General features: G+C 36.8%; 1 protein-coding gene across 15 annotated transcripts in view; it reads right to left on the bottom strand.

Moving 5' to 3' along the window:
• The window catches only part of TENM3 (teneurin transmembrane protein 3), a 2,583,558-nt gene that overhangs the window by 785,425 nt on the left and 1,772,591 nt on the right, over positions 1-25,542 (bottom strand). Inside the window, exon 1 of one of the 15 annotated variants that reach the window (XM_021076359.1) lies at positions 21,912-22,225. The exons of the other annotated variants lie outside the window; for them this stretch is intronic. The gene's annotated coding sequence lies outside the window, so the exon portion shown is untranslated. Of the gene's footprint in view, positions 1-21,911; positions 22,226-25,542 lie in introns of those variants that run through there. 15 annotated transcript variants of the gene reach the window in all.

Here is a 25,542-nt window from a genome sequence, read left to right as displayed (position 1 = left end):
GCAGAGGCCAGCAGCTATAGCTCCGATTCAACCCCTAGTTTGGGAACGTCCTTAAAAAAAAAAAAAGAAAAAAGTGTGGGTATAAAATATCTTCCTTCTGTGTTTGTTCAGGTGCTTACAGATGATGTCTTGACTTTTGTAAAGTCATCATCATCATCACCATCATCACCACTCATCATTATCATCCAAACCACACATAATGATAAGAGCATCCACTTCTTGGGGTTAGATTGAGGATTAAACAAGATAGCATATATAGCATGCTTAGGGCAGTACCTAGCCATTAGCAATACAAAATATGTGGTAACTACCATTACTGATCTGATGTAAACAATCATACTTCAGATTCTTCGTATGTAAAATAAAGGTAAAAATAAAATCTACCTTTCAAGGTCACTGTGTGAATCAAATGAATTTGAGTGAACTAATTATGTGAAACCACTAGCATTAGTTGTCCCAACAAGCCATGGTCAGTATGACGGTTGAACATATGTGACTGTAGAAGAAGGCAAAGAGACCTCTTCAGGAAGACTCTGGGAGGGGGGGGGGTTGGTGAGGTCTCTTCCCTAGGCGAGAGGTCTAAGTTAAGATAGTAAGAGCTCTACTCTGGACTCCCCTGTCTGGCTGATGGCTCACTTTTTGCAAATTCTTGAATCTCAAACTTGAGGTCCTTCTTTAGGAAAACCTAGGAAGCCTCATCTGCACATTTCTTTCTTAATCTCAAGAATCCTTTGTACTGTTCATTGGCTGAGTTGGAGGTACCTCAAAGTGGAAACATCTTAAGCCAAATCTGAGTCATTACTTCTTAGCCCCTTGTAGGATAGCCTAGTTCAAGGCCTAATGAAATGTTTGCTTTTTTCCCTTCCTATTATTGGTGTGTGTTATTTTGCATCATTTTGTCTCCTTACTCTCCATCTGTAAAGAGACTCCTCCTCTCTGGAACATTAGAACATAATTTAATTGTTGTTGCTCTAAATTTTCTTTGCTTAATGTGTTGTACAGTAATTCAATTACCAGTGTCAGAGAGGTAGAAGACTTCCTCAGTCTGTTCATTCAATTAGAAGAGAAAGGGGAAACCAAATTTCCAAGTCTACCTAAAATGGAGTTGGCTAGGCAACAACTTCCAGATAAGGCTCTTATTCATGACCAAACAAAGAAAGCACAACCTCTATGAATTAAAAGAAGAGGAAGAAGAAGGAAAAGGCCCAATTTAGAAACACATAGTAATTAATTTCCCAAAGAAAGGCAACACAAATAGCTTCATAACAATATAAAAGTATTTCCACAGATCACATCCCTAATTACTTTTATGAGTTTAAAAGCTTGCTTTACTCACAAGCATTACAATAAAGATGGAAGAAACCACAGTTCTTTCTAAAGCCTAATTCTGTGACTATAACATCATGCATTATAATAAAGTAATATTATAGACTTTCAAGTATATATCTGTAAAAACACAAAATATATCCTACTAGAGAAACAGCAAGCATTAAAGAATCCTAAATAATATGTAGACAATTTCCCACTCCTTGAACTTTTTTCTTCTAGTTTTACAGGTTTCTGCTACATTTTTCTGAAATCATAATAGGTGTCCTCTCTGGTTTGGGCTACATTTTCCCCCTGATTTTCCTCTCTTGCTTATTTTCTATTACATACGATTATAATTAACTTAAGAAAAGCACATAAAAGTTTGATGACAAAATGTATTTTTTATTACCATAATGAACAAAATGCAGTTAGATGTGAACAGTTAATAGATAACCTTCCATGTGTCCATCTCTGTGCTCTGTAAAGCAGAGGGACCCCAGGTTCTGTGGAGCTATCAGCAATCCTTTAGGCTGCCACAGTGCTGGAGTGTAGATTTCAATTGTGGACGTTGTCATTCTTCCTTTATTTTAGCTGCAGAGTGAACTGCAAGTCTTAATGCCAGCTGACAACTACAGGGTACTCACCCACTAAGTGTCAACCTCTGTCAACATGTCACACACAAAATCTGGGAGACTGCATAATTCAGGTCTGCACACTCCTACTAAAGATCCTGTTTCTAGCACTTCTGATTATGCTATACGAGATACTGGTTCTTTTCTCTTTGCAACTCTGGTTTTGGACAGGTTCAGGGTTAACAAAAACAAAAAAGAGGTAATCATCTATATGTAGGTTTTTGTTCAATGAACTTGGAATGGAAAAAAAAAATGTGTGGGTAGGTCAAAGAAAAAAAATGTGTGGGCTTCCAGTGACATATTTAAGAATAAAAGCCATTGAGTATGAATGATATTTTTAAGCAGGCAGTGTGGGAAATTTTTCACTCCTGAAAAAGGAGTGTTAATCCAAATTAGGATACCCAAAGCTGATCTATGGCTTCTAAATCTGTATCTTCTTATATGATCTCTTATGTAGCATGGTGAAATTTTCAGATACTTGAGAAAAATTGGTTCACAGTCCATTAATGACTGAAAATGAATACAGTGTATTCTCAATCACCACAACAAAATTCAGCCTTATTTCTTCAAGAAATTTTTGTTGCATATCTACTATGTTTGGGGCACTGTTCCAGGGTGATGGGTCAGCAGGAGAAACCCAAAGTTTTCTGGTGGAGCTTACGTTCAACTGGGGACAGACAGTTGCCGACGGACAGTTGCATCATATAATACGATGGTGATATATCCTATGGAGCAAAATAAGACAAAGAAAGGCAGAGGAAGTACAAGAGGAGATGGGAAGGGAGGCTGCTATTTCCTATAGGATGGTTAGAAAGATCGCAAATAGAAAGATCTTGAGCCATGACATTACTTGGCATGTCCATAGAACACCAAAGAGGCAGTGTGACTTGAGAGAAGTGATTAAGAAGGAACATCATAAATCAACTATAATATAATATATATATATATATATTTTTTTTTTAAAGAAGGAACATTGAATGGTGCGAGTTGAGAGAGGGTGTGGATGAGGGCTTCCACTCAGAACGAGACAGTCAGCTATGGAAGGGAATAAGCAGAGAATGACAGCCTTTGATTTTCATATGAAAAGGGATATTCTGGCCTTTATGTGATGGTGTAGGGTCTAAGTTATAGCTATCTACATAATCAGGTAATAATAATATCCAGGACATATGTTGACCTGCACCAACATGACAGTGGTACAGGTGAAGAAAGTGGTCTGATTTTAAATTTGTTTCAAGAAAAATAACAGGATTTGCTGATGGATTGGAAATAGCCTAAGTGACAAAGAGAGAAGACAAGGATGACCTTAAGTTTTTGGTTTTATTCATAAGCCAAATCTTCAACAGCAGTTCTTTCTTTTGATGCCTCATCGTCTACCTAAAAGGCAAGCATGAATAAAAGGGCTATAAAGCCTAAACCTCTTGTAGTTGTTCTATTAAGAAGATGATGGACAGAGTACATCCACAGTATAGAAATAAATCCAGTTTGTACTTAATTCATTTGAGAAACTGTTCATGAAGACTTACCCTTATATACATTCTGCATATAATGCTGACAAGTTCAATTTCTGCTTGGGTTAATGGCCACATAAATGTCTTTTACACAAGTTAAGGTTGCTTGGAGGCAGGAATGATTTCTAATTTTTTCTTTATGTTTTGCATTGCTAGATAGGTTTTTTTAAAATTTTTTTTTTAACTTGCTGTTTAAGGTCTAGACTCCTCTTTGTACTGGTGGGTAAATCTAATTAACATTAATGAGAGTTCTGTGCACATATTGACAGGATAATAGACCTTTTAGGATGGTCCCTCCCCTCCTGCACTAACACTCCCCCACTGCATACTAGCTGATTATTTCATTAGGCAGCAATATAAACCCAGGCAGGAGAACACACACTTTGTGGAAATTAAATGGAAAAATCTGCATTCATCCACACTTTCACTTACATTAAGGTGAGGAGAGTGGTGGGGGGAGGGTGGCACATCACACCAGACAATCCAGTTCTCTTGAGAGGGAAGCTTTTATAAAGATAATTTTCCTGGTCTATTCAGAGTTATGTGCTTACCTATGGTTGTTTAGAAAAATTGACGGTGTCCATTATACCTAATTTTAATTTTCATTGTAAGCAAATCAGTAGAGAATTGAGGGGAATATCAGTAAGGCCAGGGTGACTTAGGCTTTACACTTATAATTAACAGAGAAATGAGACATATGACAAATCTATGAAACAGCTACTGTAATAATATAGGCAGTCGTATAAGCTCCAGAAATAAAATTTGAATATGACATTTGCTTTTTAAGATAACCATTTACTAGCTGCTGACATCAGCTGATAAATGTGTCTAAGCATTTCTTTAGTCTTAAGGCTACAAGAAATTGAATTGCTTTACACCTGTTTATCCTATTAAAGTGTTCTGCGTATGATTAATAGAAGCACTGTGGTCTCTACTTTTTTTCCCCTGTGAATTAAAATTGGCAAATGAAGAACTTCATATTCTTCTTAAGTGTGAAGCGTTATGTTGGAGCATTCCTAGAAGTTGGAATAAATTATTGTATGGTCAAATACAGATTAGTGGTACTGGTTATATTTTTCAAACTTCAATTACCAGATAAAACTATGCATCCCTGAGCTGTTTGGTACTGTGAGCGTAAGTAATCACTTTCCTTTAATAAAGCTGGTTCCAAAAAGAAGTTGTAAGTGTGAATTTATTTTTTTTCTTCCCCAAACTCAAGAGATTGCAAGACTTTTGGAAAAACTGTGATATAGTAGAAGTATTGAAAGCTGGCAGGTTTGTCTGAATCTAAACTTTTCGTCTTTTGGGTGGCATCAGTTAAATCCATCAGTTAAGAGAGCTCGACCCATTTAGCCATGCAATAGCTAAACCCTTAATCCTAACAGATTCATTTTACAGTTCAGATTTTGCCACTGATACTGCACTAATTCAGACTCAAAGGTCAAGACATGAGACTGAAAAGGACATTTTCTTCTCTTGAGAACTTTAGGAGCAAAGACTTCTCTAATAAAATGGGTGCGAATATCTCTAAGATCTCATTCTTTTCTTTTTTATTTATGGACTTAATATTGCTGTCACTTTACAAATAACATTTTCCAAATACATATGGAAATTTTTACTATATAAAGATGGAAATTATAGTACTCCTTAGCATTTTCATTGCTTTATTTTATTAATAGTCTTTAAAAATATGAATGAGTTAATAAGAAACATAAATGGTTCTAATGGAAGCAGATTGTAGAAGTACCAGGTCACATAGGTCTTTGAACTGAAACATGGAAAATATCTAGCATGTGGATTATAAAACTTGGCTAATAAAACAAAAACATTTGTCTTTTCTAGTGGAAAACAATTTTTCCAATATAAGATGTATATTCAGTTATTCAATTATTTATTTATTTATTTATTTATTTATTTTTATTTTTATTTTTCAGCTGAACCTGTGGCATATGGAAGTTCCTAGGACAGGGATCAAATCTGAGCTACAGCTACGACCTTTGTGGCAATGCTGCATCTTGAACCCACTGTGCTGGGTTAGAGGATTGAACCAGCATCTCTACAGAGACAAGCCAGATCATTAATGCACTGCACCACAGCAGGAATTCCTAATTTTTTATATTTTTTAAAGTGGATAGATTTTTGTCACAAGTGTATGAGAATACTTCCCTGTGTATGTACATCAATTTATTATTCTGTCTTAAAAATAAGCTATATACATATGTGTGTGTATATATATACCTTATTTATATATATATATATAAAGCACTGAATCACTTCACTGTATAATAGAATTTAACACAACATTGTAAATCAACTTCAATTTTTAAAATTAAATTATTATTCCAAAAACATGGTCACATACACTGTCCCTTGTGATTTCCACAGTGTGTTTATGTTTATCACCTCTGTGCCTGACTCAGAGTAGGCACCTAGTAAAAAACTCTTATGAAAATAAATGGTCATCTTGCAGGCAGCACGGTTATTATTAAGCTCATTTCAGAGATGAAGAACAAAAGCTCAGACCACTTTACTGAATTCATTCTCACAAAAGAGTAAGTGATGAATACAGCATCTGAACTCAGTGTTTCTGTTGCTGACCACACTGCTCAATACACTTAATATACTATAAAAGAATGATGAGTTATGCACAAAAATAAACTCAAAAGACTTAAAGGCTTAAACATAAGACATGACACCATAATTCTCCTAGAAGAAAACATAGGCAAAACATTCTCTGACATAAACCTTAAAAATGTTTGATTAGGTCAGTCTCCTAAGGCAATAGAAATAAAAACAAAAATAAACAAATGGGACCTAATCAAACTTATAAGCTTTTGCACAGCAACGGAAACCATAAAACAATGAAAAGACAACCTATGGAATGGGAGAAAATTGTTGCAAACAATGCAACAGACAAGGGCTTAATCTCCAAACAACTCATATGACTCAACAACAAAAAAACAAACAACCCAGTTGAAAAATGGGCCCAAGACCCTAAATAGACATTTCTTCCAAGAAGACGTATGAATGGCCATTAGGCCCATGAAAATATGATCAACATTGCTAATTATTAGAGAAATTCAAATCAAAACTAAAATGAGGTATCATCTCACACTAACCAGAATGGCCATTGTTAATAAGTCTACAAATAACATATGCTTGAGAGGGTGTGGAGAAAAAGGAACTCTCCTAGACTGGTGGGAATGTAAGTTGATATAACCAGTATGGGAAACAGTACAGGGATTCCTCAGAAAACTAAAAATATAATCACCATATAATCCAACAATTGCACTCCTAGGCATATATCTGGAGAAAATTATAATTCTAAAAGATACATAAACTCCTATGTTCATAGAAGTACTTTTCACAATAGCTAAGACATGGAAACAACCTAAATGCCCATTAACAGATGAATAGATTAAGACGATGTGGTACATATACACAGTGGAGTACTACTCAGCCATAAAAACAACAAAGTAATGCCACTTGCAGCAACATGGATGCAATTAGAGATTATCGTATAAATGAAGTAAGCCAGAAAGAGAAAGATTCACTTATATGTGGAATCTAAAATATGACACAAATGAACTTGTCTACAAAACAGAAACAGACAGAGAGAGAAGACATGTGGTTGACAAGAGGGGTGTGGAGAGGAGGGAGTGGGACAGACTGGGAGTTTGGGGTTAGTAGATGCAAACTATTACATTTAGAATAGATAAGCAATGAGGTCCCATAGTATAGCACAGGAAACTATATCCAATCTCCTGGGATAGAGCATGATGGAAAAGAATATAAAAAAGGATGTATACATATATGTATGTGTGTGTGTATATATGTATATATAACTGAATCACTTTGCTTTGCAGAAGAAATTGGCGCAACAGTGGAAATTACATTTAATTAAAAAAGAATGATGAGTACGAGCCAAATCTTTACTTCCACATAAATTAACATATAGATATAGTTAGACACATGAATCATGGAATGGAATTTTGTTTGTTTGTTTTTTTTGCTTTTAGGGCTGCACCCACAGCATATGGAGGTTTCCAGGCTAGGGGTCAAATTGGAGCTACAGCTGCTGGCCTACACCACAGTCACAGCAGCATGGGATTGAGCCACACCTGCGACCACAACTCATGACAACACCAGTTCCCCGACCCACAGAGGGAGACAAAGGATCAAACTCGAATCCTCATGTATACTCGTTGGATTCATTTCCGCTGCATCACAATGAGAACTCCCTGGATTTTATATAAGAATTCTTCTGACCTGATGACTCTTTTTACACCTACTGTTTTCTCAGTTTCTTCTCAGAATAAATCATAAATGTATGTAACAAAATTTCCTTACAAAATGCTCTTCATTTAGAATAGAGCACCACTCATTTCTTTTTACTTCTTGTATTTGTGTATTTCACACACACACACACACACAAATTTACCTCCCAACGATGCATAAGCCACTAAATCAAGGGCTTAAGAGGGAAATAAAGGTAAATTGGACATCATCTTTGGCCTTGATGCTAACCCAGAGGCTGAGTTAAGAATACTCTCCAATAGGAAGTTCCTGCTGTGGTACAGGGGGCTAAGAATCCAACTGCAGTGGCTCAGGCTCAGTCCTCAGCCTGGTGCAGTGGGTTAAATGATCCAGTGCTGCCAAAGCTGTAGCTTGGATTCATTCCCTGGCATGAGAACTTCCATATGCCGTGAGTGCGTCCATTACCAAAAAAAAAAAAAAAAAAAAAAAAAAAAACCAAAACCAAAACAGTAATGATAATGATGATATAAAATAGAATGTGATATGTAATGAGAAGAGCTTGGATAAGTCATTGTATTAATTCAGAGGCATGTGGAACCAGTTTCAGGTGCTCAGGTCTTGAGGGTATTCCAAGATAGGTCATGAAAGATGAGTAGATTTGATGAATAGAAATGTGGGAATATTTGTACATCCTATTCCCAAAAGGTGAAGAGAACGATAACAATATGTGGGAAATTTTATACACAGTCAATGTGAGTGTAAACTGACATAGTGCTTTGGAGAGAAATTTGGCAGTAGCTGATAAAAACTAAAATACCATATAACCTTTGGCTTAGCGATTTATTTCTTGACTGTATTCTAAATGTATACTCATACCATACATGTATGTGAGGGTGTCGACCACCTTGTCATTTGTAATGGTGAAAAGTAAAAGTGACCTAAGTTTCCCTCAATAGGTGACCGTCAAGTAAACGTGAATTATTACAAAGAATGAATGTGTACGATGTGGAATTGTCTTCAAAATAAATCTTGAAGAGCCCAGATTATAAAAAAATAGAAACCCATTTCTATATAGAAAATTAAAAGCTACTACATATATAAAACAAAATAAAATATTTATAATCTTCCAGACTGTGCGTGTGTGGGTACATGCATGCGATAATGTATACATAGGTACTGGGAAAACATCTCGATGCTTATAAACCAAACTGATTACATTGATTACCTTTGAGAAAAGAACTTGCGTTTTGCATGCACCGAGTTTTTTAGAGCAGATATTTTGTATGTGTTTTGTAGCTAATTAAGGAAATATAAACTTTAAAATAGCAGTGCACTATCAACATGAGTAGAACTTTGCTTTCTTTCAGCCACCTGCTTGATTCCATACATCCCCCCTTTCCCTGCTCCTATTCCTACAGTTTTGACCACATTAGCTAATTGCAGAAATTGCATAGGAAAAGTCTCAGTGGGGAAATCTGAACTAAAATTGAGGATAGCAGGACCAAAACCTGGACAGAGGACTTAGCTCCATTTGTAGTTTACGCTTTTATACTTTTGAATATTCCTATGCCAATTCAGTATCAATGAGGAAAGAAAAATCTTTTCAACCATGTTATCATTCCTATGTCCTCAAATGCTTCATCTTACTCTTCAGAAAAAAACAAACGAACAAACAAAAAACAAAATCAGAAATCTTCCCTGTTTATTTACTCTTCTCCATGCTGTTCTGAATTATTTTAATTCTTTTCTTCCAGTGACTCTCAGATAGTTTCCCCCATTTTTCTAGGACTATTTTCTGTATATCGAGGTTAGCTAATTAACCCTTTCTTTAACTGTTGTTGCCTTTACCTTAAAGGTCCTTCCAAAGAATTACAGTGCTTATCTTCCACCATTTGAACAAATCATCCAATTTCTGTTGCTGAAAATTATTTCCTTTTAAAATTGGAAGTGAAATGGTAATTTCCCTTTCATTTAATCACACTGGGGTTGTTATCTTTGGGGGGATTAGTGTGAATAAAAACAATATATTACATCAGGAGTTCCCATTGTGGCGCAGTGGTTAACGAATCCAACTAGGAACCATGAGGTTGCGGGTTCGGTCCCTGCCCTTGCTCAGTGGGTTAAGGATCTGGCGTTGCCGTGAGCTGTGGTGTAGGTTGCAGACGCGGCTCGGATCCCGCGTTGCTATGGCTCTGGCGTAGGCCGGTGGCTACAGCTCCGATTAGACCCCTAGCCTGGGAATCTCCATATGCCGCTGGAGCGGCCCAAGAAATGGCAAAAAATACAAAAAAAAAAAAAAAAAAAAAAAGTAAAAAAAAAAAAACAATATATTACATCAAATCAATAGCAGTGTCTTCCCTGAGATGCAAATATGTTTAAGTCATCTAACAAATAAACAGGTAGCTTAAGTAGAGGATTCCATGAGGTATTTTGCAATAGGACTTCTGTTTGGGATGGAAGAAGACAGAAAGAAGCCCATGGTTGTATGTAGGCACTGGAAAGGGATGGCAGTGAATGGGGTAGTGTCTGTCATGTATTGGGACCCAAGTTCTGTCTGCAGACCCTTAGGTGCATGGGCTGTTGACATTAAGTCTAGTGGTTGCTAATGTGAATGTCACCTTGAGCCATGGGCACGCCCAGTGAGGCAATGTGGCACAGAGTGGGGAGTCAGGCCTTGCCCGCACTTCAGAGAGACGCATGGCGAGTCTAGTATATCATTAACCACCTGCTTGGCCCTTCTTTGGGCAGAACTGGCAAATCACTTGATAACCCCATGCCTTGAGACCAATAGGGTGCACACAGTGGACAGGACTGGACAAAGTTCTGTGGGATGGCATTTATTTGTGAGCATAAGAGAGGGACTACGTGGGATTCTCAGCAACCTGAGGGGCATTTATAGGAGGTTGCAGTTTTGTGTGATGAGAATGAGGAAAGAGCTATAATTTGAGTCATGATGGTTGTCTTTATTCCCATCCATAGCCACAGGCTGTGGGCCCGGAAGAAACATGTTACACTAAATAATTGAATAATTGGGGTGATGGTTCTTGCAGAGTGTCAGCTGATCAGGCTATGATGAAGCTGAACCACAGCTGAATATCAATTATAAAACTCATACATTTGTTCAACTGTTTCTACTGCCTATGAAACCGTAGCTTTCAACATTTAACACCAGATCCTGGCATACAAAGAGTCAATGCAAGGAATCCTCAAAGTCTGTTTATGCACTAAAGAAACAGATTAAATAAATATATGCAATTAATAATGACTTGTGAATACCACTGCTTTTCAAATGTACACTGAATTTGTGCTGACGTAAAAATTCACCTGCTGTCACTACCAGATACATGGTAAATTTTTTTTCCCTAAGTGGTTTTCCGTTTTCTTTTCTTTTTTTTTTTTTTGGTGTTTTTAGAGCTTCACCTGCAGAATATGATGTTCCCAGGCTATGGGGTCTAATTGGAGCTGAAGCTGTTAGCCTACCCCACAGTCGCAGCAACTTGGGATCCCAGGCACATCTGTGACCTATACCACAGCTCATGGCAATGCCAAATCCTTAACCCACCCAGTGAGGCCAGGGATCGAACCAGCAGCATCATGGATATAAGTCAGGTTCATGACCTGCTGAGACATAAAGGGAATCCCTGCCCCTAAGTGTTTTCTATAAATGGCTCATGCTAGAAGAATAATCTTTGAAGTCAGGCAATTTCTAATGACATTTCGAAACTTTCTGAATGAACCCAATTTCCTGGTCTAATCTTTGGTTGGCAAAGGGTTGGAAATAATTGAAAAGTAGGGACAATCCAGACAGATTAAAAAAATGTTTTTTCCAGGAGTTCCCGTCGTGGCGCAGTTTTTCCCAACTTTCTTGAGATTCGATTGACAAATATAGTTGTGAAATATTTAAAGTATGTAACATGATTTGATATACGCATGCATTGTGAAATGATCTCTACAAAGTTAACACATGCATCACCGTGCATACTCTGTGTGTCTGAGAATACTTACGATCTACTCTCAGCAAATTTCAAGTATGTAATACAGATTATTAACTACAGTCACCAGCAATATATTAGGTTCTCAGAACTTATAACTGAAAGTTTGTATAGAACAGGTTTTTGTTTTTTGTTTTTGTTTTTTTTCTTTTTGGCTACACACGAAGCATGTGAAAGTTCTCTCGCCTGGGAATCGATAGAACCTGAAGCACACCAGTAACCAGAGCCAGAGCAGTGACAATGCTGGATCCTTAACCCAATGAACCACAAGGGAACTCCAGAGAACAGGTCTTTGTTAAGTGGTTTCTAAGGCAAGGCAAACACAGTGCCTGCCTCTAGGTACCACTGAGAACTCTGACATTAATTTTGATATCTTCTATGCTTAAATACACGAGGTTTTACAATTTACTCAGGATCCAGGGACCACACAACTTTTAGTATGTAGAAGAGCCTGCACATCAAAACCCTTACTTTGCCCTACAAATTACATTTATTGACATCAAATAAAATTTTATCTGAGATGTTTTTCTTCCAAAATGTTTGAGTGACAGTTTTTATACATATAATCCATGTGACTCTTTGAACATGCCAAGATTGCCTTCATAATATCTAGAAAATAAGCACCACTATCAACATTATTAACCTATTTTCAAAAGTCTGGACTTAATGATTTTTTTAATTGTGATTAAATTTTGAAGTACCTGGAACTAATTAAAATGTAAGCAACTATAATCCTAAATACCTTTATAATTGTGTACTTCATTTTGCATCAGAATGAGTCCATGAAATTGACTTTGCAGACTTAAAAATGTTTTTTTTCTCCCCATTCCTTCTTATTTCAAGAAATAAAAATAATTGAGATAGACTTTAAGATAGTTCCATGTAGTTTTGAGTAATTTAATGACCACATATTTTCCCAAGTCTTTTCTCTCCGGGAGTAGTGTTTTTCCTTTGAGCTTATTATCTAATTGCTTAAGTGACTCTATGAATTATGGGTGGAAAACAATAAAAAAGTCCACTTACATGCTGTCTGATATTTGGCTGATACATATCCACATAGCTGTACTGGTGGTTAAAATATCAAAAGTTTTGGGTATTGGTTGGTAAAGAACCAACACCTTGGTCCCTCTTCCAGGAACCCAGATTCTCCCACAATCCAGAAATTAAGGAGCATATTACACACTAAGGCTTGACGCATCAAGGAGGCCTGAAGGAACTTCTATGTCCTACAGACTGTTCAATATCACCACTGAGTACATAGATTCTACTTAGCAATTTCTAATTCCAAACAGATAGAGATTCTGGATTAAAACTAAGCAAAAATTTGTAAAAGAAATCACAATAACATACAGTTCAAAGGAAAGAGTGGGAAATCTGGACATAAAAGAAACATAAAGGGACCATATTCTGATACCAGTGTCCCCTGGGGCACATCAAACCCATTTAGACAAAGACGTGACAGTCCACTCAAGGACACATCTACATGGTTTGTGTCCTCACACCAGAAGGGGAAGGGAGCCAAGGCCACAGCCTAAAGCAGGGCACTGGAAGGACTACACATTTGTGAAGAACAGCCTAGAAAAACTTTGCCCACTCTCCAGGAAAGAGGCAAGAATGTCTGTTGTCTTTCCAGTGTTCTGGTGGAAAAGTCTCCTGTGAGAAATTTTAACTCTGACCCTCCTCAAAATGCAGGTGTGGAGGTGTAAAATATTTACCTAGGGTATGGGAGTTCCACAACTCATCTCAGACCTGAGAAGCCTCCAGAGCTTTAAGTGAGATAGGCCAAACCAAATCTGTAGCATTGTTTCCACAACCCATGCACCAAAGACATCCATACTCTTGATGACTTACAATAACAAAAACAAACAAAAACTGTAAATGACCATCAACTATACTTTAATAAATTTTTTTTATTTTTTAAAAAGTGTGTACACACACACACACACACACACACACGGGTCGCTTTTCTGTATAGCAGAAATTGGCACAATGTTGTAAATCAACTATAATTTTTAAAAATTTTACAAAAAATGAAGTTAAAATTTTTCCTAAAAAATCAACTATAAATGACCAAAGGGACACATTCACAGTGAAGTGGAGTGAGCAAGTTGATATAAGAAAAAGAAGAATTAACATCTCAAGAGAGATAACAGAATGCTAAAACAAAACAAACAAAACAAAACAAAAAAACCCTAGAAAATAATTTAGGTTAAAATAACTGAAGTAAGAACAAATAATAGAAAGAACACACCAATACACAAAAAGGATGGCTGGATCTAAAACACCAAATAAAACCTAAGTGAAATTTATGGTTGTTGAAATAAAAAGCAAATGAGTTTAATAGCAGATCAGGCAACAGGTAGAGAGAACTGTAATTTAAAAGTTATATTTAAGGAAATTATCTAGAATACAGCATAGAGAAAAATAAAAAAGTGATAAAAGATGAAATAGAGCTTAATAGATATAGAAAGTTCCAACAAAAGTTCTGGAAAGAAAGAGTAGAGAATGAAGACGAGGTGGTATTTGAGTGACAATGGTTACAGATATCCCAGAATTTAAAGATTACAGGAGTTAACACTGATGTAAGGATATACATAATGTAGAGACTCACATGTGCCTGGTGGGCATGTAAATTTTTTCAAATTCCTTGGAGAGGTTATTTGAAATGTCTAAATTTCTGACACTGCCTTCCATTCCCAATCACGTGGTCTTTTGAATCTTGGGCAATGGTAACTCCCTTCCTCTAGATTTAGGCCAGTAGACATGAAGTCATACGTGATTACTCTCTTTCTCAAACTCCATATCCAATCCACATGCACATGTGGATGGGGCTGTTTTCAATATATCCAGAGTCTGACCACTTCCCAACACGAGCGCTGCTACCTTCTCTGTTTAATATCCAATCAACTCTTGCTTGGGTTGTGGTACTGCCCGCCTCGGAGATCTCTTTAATTCTACCTATTTTCAACACAAACAGTTCAAGTGAACTTTTAAAAATAAGAGTTATACCATGTCCTCTGCATAAAACCCTGCTGTGGTGTCCCCCTTTCACTCAGACTGAATGCAAAACTCTACAATGACCTATAAAGCAATTATCTCTCTGAGGTCCTCTCTGGAACATACTCTGATGTTGCTATCTAGATGGGCTTTGGAGGCTGGTTACCACAGGTCCTTTGCACTTGCTTCTCAGAAATCCACATGATTCATGCCTTTACCTTCTCCAAGACTTTATACTGATGTCACCTTTTCTATGAGGCCACTCTATAAAATTGAAGCCTAGCACCATGTCCTGCTCTAGTGTTCCCAACTTTCTATACCTTGCCTTATTTTTCCATAGCACTTATGATTTTCTAAAGTATTATGCAGTTTATTTATTATAATTATTATTTATTATCTGTCTTACACCACCACAGTGTATGTTGTACTGGACGGGAATTTTTTTTTTTTTTTTTTGTTTAGGAAAGTGGGCTCAATATTTAGTAAACACTCAGTAGAGAATCGATTGAGTCAATAATTCTAGAAAAACTAACCATGTTCTCATGGAATGACCCAGTTGAGAGGATATCTATATTTTCCCATATGTTTGAAATAGTTCATTAGGAGACTTAATTTAAATGGTATAAGTTAAAAAAACTAATGTTCAGGATATGGGTAAAAGAGGGACTGACCATTTATTTTATATTCCTACAAGGAACAGACCAAACTCTACATTTTAAAAATCATACAACTTGTATTTTCAGGGATGTTATATTTTAACTGATTGTTTTTCAAAATTATCATAATCATTGTTTTTTATTGATGGCTTTCTTTCAAAATAGTGTAACAAAAACGTCTAATAAATCTAAGCTAGAATATTTTAAAAAATCTGCAAAAGATATGCTATTCTGCTTCAATCCCTTCAATTACCAGTGCTTCTCCATGTGGTCAATTGCTTGCCATTTTATTTCAAAATTGTTTATTACTGTGGTCAAGATGAGGTAAAATTTAGAATATAGATTAAAGTATTGAGATAAAATACTGGTTGTTGAAGAACATTAGACTAAGAAATTAATAAAATAAAACCAAGACCCTCAAAGACATACCACGGAGGAAGGAGCAGGTGCCTCTTTGCCTTGGGGTTCTCTAAGTAACCTGAGCTCTCCACCTATACCAGATCCAGCCATGTACTGTGAGACCTCTTTCTTTCCTTATACATCTGGCCCAAGAATAGATATTTAACATCTATATATCTATAGATATACTATCTCCCTCCTCTTAGCTCAGCTGAAAGGGCTGGCGGTCTTAAATACTAAGGAAAGAAAATGGAGCAACAAACAGAACACCTAACAAGTACAAAGCAATTTTGCTTTTAGAGTATAAGTTTCCAGTCTTTCCATTTTCACTCTCTCCTTGGCTTATAGGCACCTCTGACAATATTGAAATACTGAAGGATTACTCTAGGGATCTTATTTCCATCTTCCTCCATGGAGGATATCACCTCAAAACCTCCAAGAGCTTTCCCTAGGAATCCTGCACATTTTTGGTGAACAGAATAGCTTCATGCCTATTCGAGAGCACACTCAAGTGGCAAATACCAGAAATGAGCTCCTTGCACCGTCATCCAGCAACACCTGACTTCACTCCAGCAGGATTAGGGTTCTAACTCTATCTTAGTTAGTAAAACACCATAAAGTGCCTAAAACAATAAGAAGAGGGTTTTTTCCCCACCATGAGCAGAAACATAGATTTTTTTTTCTTGCACCTTAAGTGTGGAAATACATAAGATTGTTAATATAATTATTATGATGATTTTCATTTGCTCCACACCATCTCTCTTTCTGATGTCATTTATTAACCCCTAGAAAATAGAGTTGTCTTTATAGCATATTCTAAAAATGCAGGCTGAAGAAGAGCGAATTCTGTTCTTCAGTGCTAACACACAATTTTCAGCAAAAAACTAGGACAATGTACCATTTATGTTTTGTATTGCAGTAGGACTTCGAGCCTTTTCCAACAGCCCTTTCACAAGATTGATAGATTATTCTTCCTATTAAAAGAGTCTTTTATTATGGGTGCCAGACCTGGTTCTTAGAGTTGAAATACTGCTTTAGCTTTTTTATTTTTTCTACCATAGTGGCATATCACTGCTGGATAAAATTACAACTTGTGTACCTGATTCTCCAGGGCACAGAAAAGTTCCAAAGGGCTTGAAGAGGGCACGAGGGGGGATGTGGTTTTTTTTTGTTGTTGTTGTTGTTGTTGTTATTTCCAAATAGACCTGATGAGACTCCATGAACACATGAAAAATTTTATCAGGTTGTACATTGTGTAGAGAAAGATCATTAGTTAGGGAAATTTGAGTACTGGGTTTACATGAACCCAAGGGGTCCTATCACTTTTGCAATGGACAAGAAAAAGTTAATATATAAACATAGTTACCATTTATCAAGTGCTTATATGTGTTTCATGTACACTGATTCTAACTCCTTCAACTATTGCGCAAAGTAGGAATTATTAACCCTTTTTTAAAAAATGAGGACATCGAAGGAAGATGCAAAGATTAATAATTTTTCCAGCTAAAGAGACATGGATAGAATTAGACTCCAGATTTTTCTGGTTCCAAAGGTTATGATTTTCTGGAATAGCAGAGTATGCCCCAAATCACTTCAATTTTCTACATTTTTGTTTTCCTATCTATACAATGAAGGCATTAGATAACAGGATATCTAAGGCTCCTTCTAGCTATAAAATGTTGGGAAGTCTAGAATATAAGTTTGCTTCATTGTGGCAGCAAACATCAATGAAAGTTAGCTTAGTTCTACATCAAGATTCACTTGGATTTTCTCTCTTATACAACCAGAGCCAACATCTGGTAAGAACTGCATGTTAACAAGGCGAGGCTGTGTTCTACGTTGCCCAGATGCTGTCCTTAGTGGCTACACAGCACTTGAAAGGCCAGAAAGAGACCTCTATGGAATATGGAGGAGATAATTCAAAGGCACCCTTCATGATTACCTGAGGACCACATGTTAAGTGAGGTCAGGGTCTTTTCACTGGGGATGGAGGAGCCTTCAAGAGGCACCTGTAAATTTTCACTTTGGGAGAAAGGGTACCAGGAAAACTGAGAAGCCAAGTTCAAGATTGAAGGTCACATTTAGATTGATTGGAGTTTACATCCTTTTCCTTCAAGATTGTCTTAAGGTCTTAAGAGCTAAATATAAAATAAAGAATCCAAGAACATTCTCTGTTCCTGTAGTAGGGCCAGGATGTAAGAGAAATAACTCCAGAGCCAAAGAAGAAGCCCTGGCAGGATAGAGTTAGCTAAAAGGACTTGACACAATAATCATCACCTCTGCCCTTATGCTCTTTATTCCTCTTCCTATAGTTCCCACATTCAATGCACACATCCTGTTCACCATTTTTCTAATATGTTTATAGACTTCCACTCTTCCTTCTGTTTTTCCTACTTTGGTCTAAGTTACCATCATCCTAAATGCCCTGCTTCTATGCTTCCCATCCTAGAAACAATCTTCCTGCAGAAAGCAAGGTGACTCTTTAAGAAATACATTGGGTCATCCCCAGTAAACTGGAGGCCTACTGTGTAGCACAGGGAATTCTATCCACTATTCTGTAATAAACTATATGGGAAGAGAATGTGAAAAACAATGGATACGCATATATGTGTAACTGAATCACTTTGTCATACAGAAGAAATTATCACAACATTGTAAATCAACTATAATTCAATAAAACTTAAAAAAAAAAAAAGAAATTTGGTCATGCCACACTTTTACTTAAAGACCATTAACGGTTTCCCAATGAACCTGGAGTAAATAAAGCAAACTCTTTCTCTCAGCTTATGAGGTCCTCCGAGGTGTGGGAAGTGCATCTTGGTGACCTCATCACTTCAGCTTTTCTTCCATGTGTCCTTTCAGTTCTTTGGATAATCCAAGTCCTTTCCACCATCAGAGCTCTGCCCAGGCCAGTGCCTCTGCTTAGAATGCTCTTATGCCTGGGTTCCCATGGCTGTATCCTTCTGACCCTACAGATCTCAGATTAAAGGGCACCTCTTCAGAAAGTTATAATCTGGCCACCCCATATAATTTGATGTCATTTCCCTTCCATATGTTACCTTTTTATAACAACTGCTTGCTTTCTTCATAGACTGACTGCAAATGGTTTTATTATGAGCTCTGCAGACGTAGGAACAATTTTTTTTTCTCACTTATCTTCGTCCTGAAGCCTGGCATGGTACCTCAGCAATTATACTGACTCCCTATCCTTCTGCTGGGTTCACCCTGTGCTTTTCTTGGGTCTTGGTTTAAAAATTGCTTCCCCAAGGAGGTATTTTGTGACTCCCAGACTAAGTCAGATCACCTGTTCTTTGTTTCTATGGTTCCCTGGACAATCTCTGCTGTAATGCCATCACACCTCACTGTCATGACTGCTTGAGCCAGGCCTCCTTTTATTCTCTAAGGCTATTATTGGTTGTGACAATCACTGTCTTGTTCACCCCTAGATCACTGGCACCAACATCATACATGACACATAATAAGAAATGAGGAAATGATTAATAGAAAGAAACAGTCATTGAGAGAGAATGTGAGGGGGGGCAAAAGAGATAAAGCATTCACAATTTATACAGACTAACTGACTGACTAATGAATGAATTAATTCATATATTACTTGTCAATGGCAACTTCACACCCTGATGCTTAGTCATGCAAGATACAGCACCCCACACTGAGCAACATTCACTTAGTCATGCAAAAATACCCATTTATACATATTTACTGAGTACCTACCACATGCCAGGCCTGAGTTACATGCAGAAGATATGAACAAGGATATGATAGAATAGGGGAGAGAGACAGGTTTATGAATATTTATGCTGAGAGTCAAATAAGGTAAGGAGCATATGAATGGTATGAAACAAATACCATCATTAGAACCTAGAGATAGGCAGATCTGGGGAGGGACTGTCCTGGAAATGGTGTTTGTCTCAGTCTTGAAGGGTGGGGAAGAAAAAGTAAAGGTATCAGTACAGAGGAGGGAAAATCTGAACTGAGCAGGGAGGACTGGCTGAGAGGCAAGAGTTTTCCAGCCCCCTGGGAGATGATTATGGAGGGGAAGGTGAGGGTACCAGAGCCTGGGGTATGCTGCAGAGATGCTATGGGAGCATGTGGGGCTGTATTCAATAGAGAGGAAAACTTTAGCAGGTTTGAGGTTGAGGGGTGGCCCAATTGTGGGTGCTTTAGGAGACAAAGACAGGAGAGGAGACCTGAAGTTGGGCAGGGACAGTGACTGGATTGCACCTGAGAGGCTTAGTATTTAGTCATGAGGTCTCAAGGGCAAGCCCTAGCAAGAAGCAACAGGGGTATCCCCACCATAGTGGGTTAAGGATCCAGTGTTGCCACAGCTGTGGCTTGGATTTGAGCCTGGTGCAAAGACTTCCATATGAAGAAAGAAGCAACTGGAAGGGAAAGAAAGAAAGAATAAGAGATTGTGCAAGGGAAGAACTTGCAGACTGGTGGCTTCTACCTCTTTGGACAGAGTTCAGCACTAGAGGGATACCTACCATGTATATGAGACCATGCTCTATCTGCTTTCTTATAGTTCTCTATCTGACTCTCATGCTAACTTGATAAGTTAGGCACTGTTATAATCCCCACTTTGACTAACAGGGAAGTTGAAGTACAAAAAGGTTTCATAACTCGCCCGAGATCACACTTCTTGCTTGCTTTCTCTCTTTCTTTTTCTTTATATTTTTGGGCCACACACATGGCATATAGAACTTCCTGGGGCAGGGATGGAATACGAGCCACAGCTGTGACTATGCCACAGCTGCAGCAATGCTGGATCCTTAACCTACTGTGGAGGACCAGGAATCAAACCCATTGAGCCGCTGTAGTCAGGTCCCTAACCCACTTGCCACAGTGGGAACAACTCACTCTGCTTTCTAATTAAAAATTTGCTAGTGAGAAAGTGTGGTATAGAATGTTGTTATGTTGTTTCATTTTTTTTTTTTAACTTACAGACCACGGGAGGAACATCATAATATTTCTATTGCTGCTTCTTTATTTATAAAAGGACACTAATAATTTCACAAATTTCTGGGAATGCTATTGCATTTTAAAAACAACTATAAATGCTTATAATTCTATAGAGATAAAGATGTTTTATTATTAAATTATCTTTTATACTTTCTTTTGCATGTCTTGAAAATCCCAAAAAAACAAATAGGAAATGAAATGTCAATGAAATGACTGAGAGTCTCTTAATTCACTGAGTAAAACTCAAGTGTAATTCAGAAGTTTTCCCCAAAGATAAGGGGAGACCTTGCACAGATTTCAGAGAAAGGAAGCATTACTCAACCAAGCCTTTCTGGTTAAGCAAAATGCAGAGTATAAGCAAATTAAGTTGACTTAAGCTAGCATGACATCAAGGTAAAACAGGTGGGTTTTAACGTAAAAAAAATTCAACTTATTATCTCTGATGTTTATGTTTATTCTTAATAAAATTTTCTTTTTCCTAAAGAAGAAAGAAATCTCTCTTTGCTGTTTTAGTTAAATAAACATGAATTAAAGTATAAAATTTAATTTCTTCTGTTGACACTTAACATCAAGATTTTGATAATTTTTGGAAATCCCACTAACTTGATACCATTAGAGACTACTTTTCTTCTGAATGTTTAACAACAACAAAAAACTGATAACAGAAGAATTTGCTTATGGAAACTCTTTCTGATAAATTTGTTTAAATTTTGAAGTTGTACTAAAAATCATTTTTAAAACCTTGGTCCATCTTTTATTTACTGAGTTTTATAGTAGACAAGTCATTTATTTTCTCGTTCAACTGCCATCCATAACAATAATTTAAAACCAGCTAATAAACATTATGGTTTGTTAGAACTGCTACCGATTAAATCTTAAGTGTCTAATACATACAAATATAAACAGAATGTAATTAGAGCTATTTAAAGAACCCATTTTTAACTTAGATTAACCATACTTTCCATTTGCCGAGGATAAACACTCATAAATGAAACCCATTGCTGAGCAAGAAGCAATTACTTCAGTTTAAAATATTAATATGCACCGCCTTTTAAAAAGCCATGGAAAATCATTTATGTACTGCACTGTACAGACTCAAGTCATACCCAAAAGGAAGAATGGGATAACATCCTGCATCCTAATTGAGAAGCAATCAACTGAGGTATGGCATGTCCTTACCTTTATGAAGCCCATTAAACTCTTTGCTTCGATTAGCGTAGATTTCCAACGTAATATTCTTACATATGTTCAAATGTGATTTAAAACCACACAGACACACAGAAAGAAAGGAGGAACTTTACTGTTGAAAAATCAACTTAACCTCTTTCTATGAAAAATTAAGACCCATTTATAAACTAATAACTGATCTGAGCATATAGACATTTTGGAAGAGAAGGAAATGCAGAGAGCACACACATCATAATGGCACATTTCTTGCCTCTAAAATACGCACAAAATATATTGAGTAGATTGAATGCAGCTAGCTAATCAATTCCACAGTATTTTTTTGGTGACATCAGTAGGCTGACTAAAAAGCTTGGTTTGGGTTAGAATTATACTGTGTGGTTAAATGCATGCATTTTTAGTGGTGGCTATGAGTTAACCACAGGTCAAATCCAGTTACAATGAGCCCCATTATCACAGAATGCTTCCAAGCTGGTACCAAACATCCTCAAAATAGGGCTTTGTTGATTTCATCACAATGACACCACTAATATAAGATCCCAGACAGACCTATTAACACTTGAGTGCCTGAAAAGGCCAGAATCTTTGGGATCTTTGGTTAGGTCTCTGATTATAAAATGATGCTGGGTGGGGATATGGATATTTTCGATATCAGAAGACAAAAATCCATAGACTAGACTTGTCCCATGAACAAGTTCATGTCTGCCTATGGTTGTGAGTTTAAATGGCATAGAATTTCAAAAGGGGACCCATTTTATTCCTGACTACCAACTTTTAATGCAGATGGATTTAGTAGATGATTGGCAGTTACTGTGATATGGCTTGAAGTGTAAGTGAAATTTATGATCATAGGACTTTATCTTTTGATTCAGTTCACAAAGTAATAATCAATTGTTTTTATTCGAAATCACAGAAAGCTCCATTTTCATTAAAGCTATGGGAGTAAAATAGTTTCAAGGGCTGGGATTTAAAAAAAAAATCTTAGCAGGTGATTTTATGGTTGGCCTTAGGCAAAATTACCCAGCAAAGGACATTTGTCTTTCATGCCAGTCCCAGTTCTTTCCTGTGATCTCCTATTCAATCCTGATGCACAGAAGCTTCTTGGGCTCTTTGGTCTCCTGGGTATATATGCTCCACTCCACCCCCATACATATTCCTTTTACAGTACTTTGCCAAGGCTCTGTCCTCAACAGAACTCACTACCATTACCCTTCTCTTCTTTTTCTGATTTAGTATTTTCTTTGTCCCTTTTACCTCTGTTACTATCTCACTTAAAAAAAAAAAAAAAGAATTCCTATGAATTCAATAATGGAGACCAAAGATTAATGTTTCATCCATGCTCCATAGTATATATTTATTCACAGACGTTGTCTTGATATAAGCCTAATCCAAATATGTATCTCTAATGGTAAACATTTCAGGTTCATTTAGAGGAGATACCAAAGCTTGAAGACTTTTCAAAACACACTGTATAGGGGGTTGCATATTCTATGGAACATTTAGAGCCACTCCTGTATTTTTCATTAGTCATCTTTAAGTTAAAAAGGCCAGCTCATGTGACTTTGACTTAAGGTTATCTCATGGCAAAACAAGATTTTACAAAACTTTCAACAAAAATTCAAATAGTGACTCACTCAACAACCATATTATCTTTTCCAAACCCCAGAAACACAAAAGATTCATCTTATTGGGTTTTTCATTGTTCAACTTACTGCATCTAGTAATTTGAAAGCTGTAACAGGAAGATTATGATGGGTGTGCATCCTGTTCACCTTTCCAGTGCCATTCACCTCAACATGCTAATAGATGGTCAATGTGTCGCTTTGATAAACAGAATGCAGATCAGAGTGCTACCAAGAATAATCTGAAACAGAGACTTATTAATGTTAGGAGTGACTAAGTCGTGCTCTATAACTTTATAAAATTTTATAACTCATCAACTAAATAGCCTGAATTATTTGACTTTATTGTTTGGTAAATGCTTGATAGCTAATAGATTTAATACATTGTTAATTATCCTGTTCTCCTTAAAATAGTTATTTTCATTTTTCCTAACCAAGAATATTTAGAGGCTAATTAGAAATCGGGTAATGTGAATTGTAAATTATGTGTAATTACAATAAAACTACTGAAGAATAACACACATTACTTATAAATTGTAACACTGTGATAAATTAAAGCAATTACAGGTAAGCCAATAATGTTCTTTAATTAAGTAGTTATGAATGAGAATTTGTGCTTTGCATTTACAATAACCTATAAGGCTGGGGATTGCATTTATAGCTTGTGCAGAAATCGATTACACTCTGCTGTGATCCTCTGCTAGGAATAACTTCTAAGTTCATTACTGTCATTATGCCATTATCATGTAAAAACACCCAGGATTGTTAAATATAAAGTGTGATGACAACCAATCAACCATGCTTAATATAATTATAATTATGTCACTATCTCTTCTTATGCCTTTATGAATCTGAGAAGAAGTTCATATTTTCACACATCTTCAATATTGGGTGCAAAGGAAGAGAAGATGCTTTGTCACAAGTTTATTGAAAATACTATTGTATTTGACATTAAGAAGACTATTCATCCTCATAATTATCTCACTGCAGGCTGCCATTTATAAGATTATAGCAATAGTTTACATATTGCTAAACCTGTTTATTATGTTACATGTTGTTATAATGTTGAAGTAACGCTTTGACATGTCCAGTTTATAATCAATATCACAAGATGGGTAGAGGAGAGACCAAAAGACCATCTCAATTCAAATGATGTGTATTTTTATGGGTGTGTGTGCAAACAAGTCTCTGGGGTAGAAAGAGCAGTAGCTAAAGTTGGAGAAATGGGGAAGAAGTGGAAGGAAGGTTCAGATGACAAGGACTTGCCGACCTGAATGTAAACCATCTTGAAGCTTACTATAAAGATGACTATTTAAAGATGAGTACTAAACAAACAATAAGAAGAGGATTCTGACTTATTCAGGGATATAGGTATTATTAACTTGTTTTGAGGTGGTAACAAAGTTTTACAAAAGTTAAGGACTGCCTCAAGCATTCCAAAGATAGTAGTATGAATACCTTAGAACAATGTATCCAATGAGGGAAAGCTATGTGCTTGGTGGTAAAGAGTATGGGTATCAGTGATGATTGTTGGAGCAAAGATCTTTTCCATTTTCAAGCTGGTAAGTTTGCCCGTTAAGGTTTCATGGAAGCCGGCAGAAGACACAAGAATCCTGGACCAGCAACATAAAACTGTCACTCAAAGCACAACAAGCAGCACAGGCATCATTGAGTTTGTGTGGGTTTCCTTCATCCCTGTGTGGGGTGATACAGAAAGGCTCAGATGGTTGCTGTAGACATGGTGGGTTTGTGCTACAGCTGAGGAACACTGAACTTGAGGAGGCTATTGAGTTATAGCAAGGCGTAAGCAAACCTTCTCTTTGTTTCAGAGGCAGGCATTGCATCATTTCTCAAGGTTGCTCTCTGTAACCATGACCCCAATGATTGGCCCCAGTAAAGAGCAGTCAGGGCTCTGCATGTTTGACAAACTTAGCAAGACATGGAGGAGGCCAAGAGACCTAAGGAGGATGGTCTTCCCAACACTGAGAATAAACACGTTCCGG

The sequence above is a fragment of the Sus scrofa genome, chromosome 15 (assembly GCF_000003025.6).
Source record: "Sus scrofa isolate TJ Tabasco breed Duroc chromosome 15, Sscrofa11.1, whole genome shotgun sequence".
NCBI classification, from domain to species: domain Eukaryota; kingdom Metazoa; phylum Chordata; class Mammalia; order Artiodactyla; family Suidae; genus Sus; species Sus scrofa.
Note: the sequence above shows the minus strand (reverse complement) of the source record. Positions and strands in the feature narration are given on the sequence as shown.